The following is an 8,798-nucleotide window of genomic DNA, read 5'->3' on the forward strand; positions in this document are numbered from 1 at the left end:
AACATGGCATCCATGAAAAAGAAAAATGAAATAAACAAAAGACAGTTAAAGTTCTGAGCAAGAAATTACTAAGAAATTGTAAAAAAAAAAGAAAAAAAACATTAAGTGGTATTAAAATAATAATAATGATAAATATGATAATAAAAGAGTATTCACAGGTAATAAAGAGAGAGAAAATTTCTATATTAGAATATTGAAATATTTGTGGATTGTCTCATACAAAAACAGCAAATAAAGTTTCAAAACATATAATAGAGAACTGAAATGTTATACAACACAAACTAATTTGAATGGAAGCTTTTTCTGTAATACTTCGATTATTTTAATTACTGTACAATAAAGTAAAGGTACCTATCAAATGCAAAATACCATTTGAGCTCACCTCAAGATAATTAGAATAAAGTTAGTGAGACCCTTGTGCTTCATGCCTGCTGCAAAGAGATTTTATATTAGGCACTAATTTAGTCAGCTTCAGTCTCAAATCTCCTTGTTTAGTGATAGCCAGTCGATTTCTTTTCTTCAGTAGCAAATCATTTACAGCACTAAAACCACATTCAGCTAAATATGAAGATGGGAACGGTAACAACAGTTTTCTTGCAAACCTGGTTGAATTTGGGTATTTAGTTTCTGTCACATCACAAAGCCATGCCATCGCTCCTTTTATGTTGAATAAAGTTTTAACTGACTCATCATTTTGTATTTCCGAGAGTTCTTCTTGGTACTGCATTGAAACATCAGATAGATCCACTAGCACTGGCTGCATCACCCATGTTGGAAAATCAATGGGGGCGATTCTCCGCACCCGCGAAAAATCGCGAAATTGTTGTAAAAAACGGGCGCGTTTTACAACGGTCGGGAAGGGTCCATTTCCCGACGTATTCACTTCCGGGAAATGGGCTAGTAACGCGGCCGCGTCAATCACGTGCGCGATGACGACGGAACGCGGCGACGACACGATCACGCCCACGTGACGCCGCCCGACGCCATAAAAAGGCGCGGGCGAGCACAGAATCTGTCGGCCATGATGTCGGAGCCCAGGAGAGCTGCACCTCGTTTTGTGGAGGCCGATGTGGATACGCTGCTCGATGCTGTCGAGCAAAGGAAGGGCATCATCCGCCCACGGAGAGGGCATCGCCAACCTGCCAGCGCGGTACGCCAGGCCTGGCGTGAGCTGGCTGCTGCCGTCAGTGCTGTGGGGCAGACCCCTCGCTCTGCAGAGCAATGCAGGAAAAAGCTTCACGACCTCACCAGGGCTGCCAGGGTAAGTACCAAGAAGGTGCCCCCTGGTCACAACCATCCCTCCCCCCCTTTACTTAATCACCCACCTCCCCCCCAGGCACGGGGGGTGGAGGGGGATTGGGGCAGAGTTATTTGAGGGTGGTTCACAAAGTTGTCACAGACCCAGCGCTCTGGCCCCGTAGAGAGATGCAATCGTCTTATGACAACTTGACCCCCCAAACTGTGCCAGTATCTGAACGGACTGCTGATACCTACCGTTTTGTAATGATCTACCTATGTACCCTCCCCCAACAGGCCAAGTCCGCTCACAACACCCGTGAGCGGCACAAGACTGGAGGGGGTTCGCCCAACCTGCACCCCCTCACCACCTTTGAGCAGAGGCACTGGACCTTGTTGGGGGGTCTGCCACCCGGGATGTCGCGCTATGTGAGGTTGGCGGAGCTGCAACAAGTGAGACAACCGTCCTTGACAAACACCCACCCCTCCCCCATCCTCTGTCCCTTCACACACCCTGCCCACTGGGATACCTCCCCCATCCTCTGTCCCTTCACACACCCTGCCCACTTGGACAACTCCCCCATCCTCTGTCCCTTCACACACCCTGCCCACTTGGACACCTCCCCCATCCTCTGTCCCTTCACACACCCTGCCCACTGGGATACCTCCCCCATCCTCTATCCCTTCACACACCCTGCCCACTGGGATACCTCCCCCATCCTCTGTCCCTTCACACGCTGCCCACTGGGACCGTCCAGCGGCCTGCTGAGCAAATCAAAATAACCCGTCTCATTCTCTTCCCTAGGACGTGATGCCGAACGACCAGGGCCGTCTGGCTGCAGACGGACACAGGCATCTGGCGCCACCTCACCCGGGGCCGCACAACAGAGGGTGCCCGATCAGCGGGGAGTCCCATCCTCCCCAACCCAATCTGCGGATCAGGACGCCCAGAGGGTGGCGAGACCACAACCCACGGAAATGGCCAGCGATAACCCTCCGGACTCTGAGCGGCCCCACACCATTGAGGAGGGGCTAAATTGTGAAAATATCGGGCTTGCGGCAGTGCTATCTCCCACACCATCCACCATCCCAGAGACACTCACCCCGGCGGGCCTATTTAGTGATGAGTCTCCTGGGTCACAGTCTGGGTCCACATCACAGCTGAGCAGGTACAGCAGGTGGAGGTCGGAGCAACCGAGGGCCCGGACTCGCGGAGGCCAGACCAGGCCCAGCATGCAGCTGGCTCCCAGACGTTTTCAGAGTTCCTGGAGTTTCTCAACCCACCCGCACAGCCGATGCCTCAAGAAACCCAGGGAAACAATGACGGGATGAGGGCTTCCTTCCAGACTCTGCAGACGCTGTTAGAGGAGTCGAACCGCGTCCACGAGCAGGGAGTGGTGCCGCTCTTGGCCGTGACCCAGTCCGACGCCGCACGGATGGCATCCGCGGTGGAGGCAATGGGTCAGGTTATGCAAGACGTTGGGATTAATGTGCACGCGTCATCCTCGGCCCTGGACAGGGTTGCCCTCTCACAGGCAGCAATGTGCCAGAGCCAAAACGACATTGCCGGCGCCCTGCAGGCCTTGGCCCAGTCTCACCAGGTCATTGGCCAGTCGCAGCAGTCATTCGCCGAGAGCATCAACCGCCTGACACATGTGCTGGATGGCGTTGTGCACTCACAGGTTGAGATCGCACAGTCCCTGGCGGGAATGTCTAACTCCCTGGACTCCGTCTCTGCAAACCTTCGGATCCTGGTGGATACCGTTGCAGGCCTCCAGGACTGGCAGCGCCAGGTGTCGGTGGTGCGACGGGGCACCTCCCCGCTCGCACCTCTGTCCCAAAGTGAGGCCCGGCGGCCACCGGGCTCCCCGAGGGAGGAGGAGGTTTCGGGGCCCGTCCCATTAAGTCCATCACGGGACGTCCCGGAATTCTCGGCCTCCCCCCGTCCCATCCCTGGTGCATCGGGTGGGCAGCAGGCAGAGCAGGGTGGCACAATGTCACCCGAGACGCCCACAGAGCAGCCTGGCCCATCAAGGCCGGGTCGCTCCAGGAAACGCTTGGCCAAGGAGAAACGAGTCGAGGGGGGCGATTCGCAGCAATCCTCCTCCACTCCTGCTGTATCATCTGGGGATTCACTTAGACGTAGTGGTAGGGCCCGTAAGGCAACTAAGATAGACACTGAGTAAGTTGGCACGGGTGAAGGGCACAGTTTAGTTGTAGGGGATAGGGCACCTGTAAATAATTGTTAACATTAAACGCACTGTTCCACCTTACTTGTAATACCGTGTGATTGTTCCACAGCCACAGGAATCGTGATGGTGACCGAGTGTCGCTGGGGTTGACGAGCGGTGAAACTTCGGTGCCGGGTGTGCAGTCCCTGCCCCTTCCCCCACCCCCTCCCACAGCTAGCCCACGCGGGCACGTGATAGAGTGTCAGTGACGATCTCAGCGGCCACCAAGGTGGATGGTTCAGCTATTGCCATGGGTCAGACTCTCTCTAATGATTCTGAGCGCACAGCTCTTCGCAGAGCGGGCTGTCATCATTCCACATGGCACTGATCACACCCGCTGACACAGCCATCAATGTTGTGCCATACCGTCTGGACCCAGTGGTAAGGGTGATGTCGAAGTGGAGCAGGGTACACTGAGAGGGGGTGGGGGGGGGGGGGGTTGTGGTGGTGGAAGTTGTGTGTTGACCCTCTGCACGACGATCGATGCAGGTGGTGGTTTGGTGTTCAGCGGGGACGTCACATGCGATGCGTGAATCGTGCTGCCACCAAGGCGTCACGTGCCCGCCGTCCTCGCCGGGTCTGTCGTGCCGTCTCCTGGACATCACCAGCATCTGGGTCGTGTCTGCGTGCTGCGCCTGCCACTCCGCCAGCCTCCACCTCTTCCTCCTCCCCCTCCTCCTCCTCCTCCTCCTCCTCCTCCTCCTCTGTGCTGGCACCACTGCCACTGGCTTCTCCCTCCACCTCCTGAAGCAGGTCATCTCCCCTCTGCATCGCTATGTTGTGCAGCGCACAGCAGACCACTACAATGCGAGCGACCCTGTCGGCCTGGTACTGCAGGGCCCCTCCGGAGCGGGCCAGGCACCTGAATCTCATCTTCAGGAGCCCAAGGCACCGCTCCACCACACCCCTGGTTGCTGCATGGGCCTCGTTGTATCGTGTTTCCGTATTGGTCTGAGGCCTCCGTATAGGCGTCATCAGCCAAGACCTCAGCGGATAACCCCTGTTGCCTAGCAACCAGCCCCTCAGCCGGGGGGGATGTCCCTCAAACATCGCAGGGATGAATGACTGCGCCAGTATGTAGGGGTCATGCACACTCACTGGGAACCTTGCAGAGACATTCATGAACCTCATGTGGGGGTCGCATACCACCAGGATATTCATGGAGTATGTCCCCCTTCTGTTTGTGAACACGTCCCTGTCCCCTGCAGGCGGGCGCATGGGGACGTGAACACAATCGATTGCCCCCTGCACCCTCGGTATCCCGGCCACGCTGGCAAATCCACGGGCTCGTGAGTCTTGACTTGCTTGGTCCTCGGGAAAGGTGATGTAGCGGTCCGCGATGGCATAGAGGGCGTCGGTCACATCCCGGATGCACCTGTGCACCGATGACTGGGAGATCCCGGAGAGGTCCCCGCTCGGAGACTGGAAGGAGCCGGTAGCATAGAAGTTAAGAGCGACCGTCACCTTGATGGCAACCGGGATCGCGTGTCCTCCCCCCGTTCCACGTGGGGCGAGGTGCGCCACAAGGTGACAGATATGTATCACCGTCCGCCTACTCAGCCGGAGTCTCCTCCTGCAGGTGATGTCCGTCATTGTTAGGAAAGAGACCCGGACACGGTACACCCTCGGCCTTGGTCGTCGCCTCTGGCGCCGTGGCTGCACCCTCACTCTCTCCTCTTCCTCTCCCCCCCCCCCCCCCCCCCCCCCCCCCCCCCCCACGCTGCTCGACGACTGGCAACTCCTCGGCCGTTCCCTCTGCTGCTGCAGCTGTCCCTGCATCCACTGCGGGTTGTGGGTGTGGATGCTGCTGCATCGCCACATGCAGTGCAGCGGCCCCAACCACTGCGCAGAACATAGCCGTTCTGTTCCCATGCATCGTGCTAACCTACAGAAGGGTGGTGGGGGGCAGAGAAACGGGACATGTTAGACGGAGGTTAGACTACAACTCGGCAGCCGCCAGCCACGGGATACCTGTGTGTCCCGGTGGCCTGGTCGCGCTGCTGACACACGGGCAGCCTAACCCCTGGTCACTTTCTGCATCCAACGGCCAGTAAACTATGGCCTCCTCACGGGTGCGTCAGTGGCCTGTGGCCGTAAGCCACAGGGGAACCAGCGGCCGTGTCCTTGTGACCGTAGCGCCATGGCATGGTGGCAGACATTTTGTTACGGGGTTGGACGGCTCACTCGCTCACTCTCTACCTAACCCCCCCCCCCACTCCCACTCCCACTCCCCCCCTCCATCTCCCCCACTCCCCTCCCTCCATCTCCCCCACTCCCCCCCTCCATCTCCCTCACTCCCCCCCTCCATCTCCCCCACTCCCCCCTCCATCTCCCCCACTGCCCTCTCCATCTTCCCCACTCCCCCCCCTCCATCTCCCCCACTCCCCCCTCCATCTGCCCCACTCCCCCCCTCCATCTCCCTCACTCCCCCCCCTCCATCTCCCCCACTCCCCCCCCTTCCGTCTCCCCCACTCCCCCCCCGCTCTGGACCCCCCTCCCGTTCTCAGGGATGCCTTCCCTGTTGTGGCCAGACTCAAGCGGTGCGCTGAGCGGTGCGCTGAGCGGTGCGCTAACCTCCTGGAAGCAGTCGTCAGCCAGCACGACTGGTTGACGAACTTAAAAAGCAGGTGTGTTTGACGCCGTGTAAACAGTGCGCGATGACGTCGGGACTTCGGCCCATCCGGGCCGGTGAATAGCGGGGTGGGCAATTTGTAGCGATTCTGGTCGTGTCGGGGGCGTGATGGAGGCGTTTGGCGGGAATGGCGACTCGTAGTTTGTGCGGGGTTCGGAGAATAGCGGGAGGGCGTCGGACCAGCGTCGCCGTAAAAATTTGCGACGCCCGCTATTCTCCGACCCGTCGTGAGTGCGGAGAATCCAATCTGTTTTAAATCAGAAAATCTTTCTTTCAAATCAGAGGCCAATATTTTCAGATAATCCACAATGACAAGTACAGCAGCATCAGTCGGCTCACATTTCTTTAGCCAATGAAATTGGTCAAAATTTTTGTCAGAAATATGTTTTTGGCATAACTCGATAAATGAAATAAAGCCAAATATCTTCGCCTTTGCATCAACAAGAGTTTTATTTGTTTCTTGAAGTTGTTTATCCAACACATTCAGTTTTTCAAAAATATCTGCTAAATAACTCACAAACGCTTTTCCATCAACGGTGAGCAGGTGCTTCATTTCAGGCTTTTCACTTAAAAAGTCACTAAGCTCATCAAATAGTTCCATGAATCTTTTCAAACAATTCCCCTTCGAAAGCCACCGTACCTCAGTGTGAAGTAAAAGTCTCACATGGTCTGCATTGTTATCTTCACAAAATTGCTTGAAAAGACGCTCACATTTGGCATTAGCTTTGATAGCATTGATAGATTTTATAACTAATTTCAGTACCTCATTAAGTACAGGAGAAATATTTTTCGACACCAAGTTCTCTCTATGAATAACACAGTGCACAAGAAGCATTTCCGGATTCTCATCTTTCATCAATTTTAAGCAGCCATTTTTCTTGCCCATCATAACAGGAGCACCATCAGCTGCACAAGATGTTATGTTTTCCATTGGCATATTATTGACATCTAAGTAGTGTTTTAGTTTATTATATATATCAGTGGCGGTAGTGGTGGTCTCTAACGATTTGCAGAATAACATTTCTTCAGCAAATTCACCTTTATCAATATATCTTACATAGTGAGGCAATAAGGCCTCACTGTCTCTCACATTTGATTCATCCATTTGTACTGAGAATTTTCTTGATTTCAGCTTTTCAACAAGTTGTGTTTCAATATCTTCACTCATTTCATCTATTCTTCTCCTAACAGTGTTGTTACTGAGTGGCATGGCCTTAACATCTTTGTCATCTTTTTCCAGAACTGTATTAAGAAATGCTGCTACTGATGGTTTAATTAAATCCTCCCCTATAGTATGATTTTTTCCAGATTTAGCAATGAGTAAATAAATTTCATAACTAGCCTCAAGAGTACGACTGACAGTAACAGTTTGTGCAGTGAACAGAGACTTTATTGTTGATCTTTTTTCAAACTTATCCTTTAAAGATTTGAAGTAATTCAAATCTGAATTTACATACGCACTATGTTTCGCCTTCAAATGCGCCTCAAGACGACCTCATTTCATTGATTCGTTGGTCAAGCATTGTTGGCATAAGAGGCAGAAAGGTGGCCGTTCATCATGGACAGCGGGTATGAAACCAAGTTTTAAATATTCCTCTGAATACTGACGAACTTTCTTCTTGCTTACACTACTCATTTTATGCATAGGGTTTGTGACTGAAACAAATATATTGATGATATTCGTCACACTCAAGGTCATATGATACGTCAGCCTAAACTATGTGTATTATCTTACTGTCTATTTTCTAGTCAAATATTACGCATTTGGACTATTTAGTTTTCATCTCTGACACTTTATGCATCTTCTAGTATCATCATAATACTAAACAATCAAATATATTCACGAGCAGACAAAGGAATATGTATCAATTACCTTGCGTGGAAACACCAAAACAACTTCTTTGTTTACGATTGTTTGGACTGTGAATTCTCAGAAAATGGATTGCTTTCCCTTGAGAGAAAACGGACGAAATAGATATTATAAGGGTAACTTAGCAAAAGCTCTTTGAATCGCATTTCTAAATCCAATTCAATAAATGAGGTTCTCCCATGACCTCGCGCGCTTCGTGCGACGTGCATGAAGAGCGATGGCGCGGTGATTATGTAATAACTACACAATAAAGACCTTTTTTACCCCCAAAAAATTATTTACTCAAAATAACATCTGAAACATAAACTACATATGTTTACCTGATGGAAAATCCAAAACAAAATCGAAAATTTGGACCCAGACCACCTCAGTCGCGCTCAATTGCCCCCCTTAAAAATCGAATTGCCCCCCTGTGGGGTGTACGCCCCACGTTGGGAACCACTGGGTTAGAGATTTTAAAATGGCCAAGGCAAAGTGTGAGGAAAGGCAAATTTCATAGAATGTACAGTGCAGAAGGAGGCCATTCGGCCCATCGAGTCTGCAGCGGCTCTTGGAAAGAGTACCCTACCCAGGCCCACACCTCCACCCTATCCCCATAACCCAGTAACCCCACTCAACACCAAGGGCAATTTTGGACACTAAGGGCAATTTATCATGGCCAATCCACCTAACCTGCACATCTTTGGACTGTGGGAGGAAACCGGAGCACCCGGAGGAAACCCACGCACACACGGGGAGAACTGTACAGACTCCACACAGACAGTGACCCAAACCAGGAATAGAACCCGTGTCCCTGGTGCTGTGAAGCAACAATGCCAACCACTGTGTC

At 52.4% G+C, this 8,798-nt stretch overlaps 1 pseudogene; it reads right to left on the reverse strand.

Annotated features, from left to right (window-relative positions):
• Positions 1-403: 403 nt before the first annotated feature.
• On the reverse strand, positions 404-7,798 carry LOC119962265 (annotated as a pseudogene).
• Between the last annotated feature and the right edge of the window lie 1,000 nt (positions 7,799-8,798).

This window comes from Scyliorhinus canicula, chromosome 2 (genome assembly GCF_902713615.1).
Source record: "Scyliorhinus canicula chromosome 2, sScyCan1.1, whole genome shotgun sequence".
Taxonomy (NCBI): Eukaryota; Metazoa; Chordata; class Chondrichthyes; order Carcharhiniformes; family Scyliorhinidae; genus Scyliorhinus; species Scyliorhinus canicula.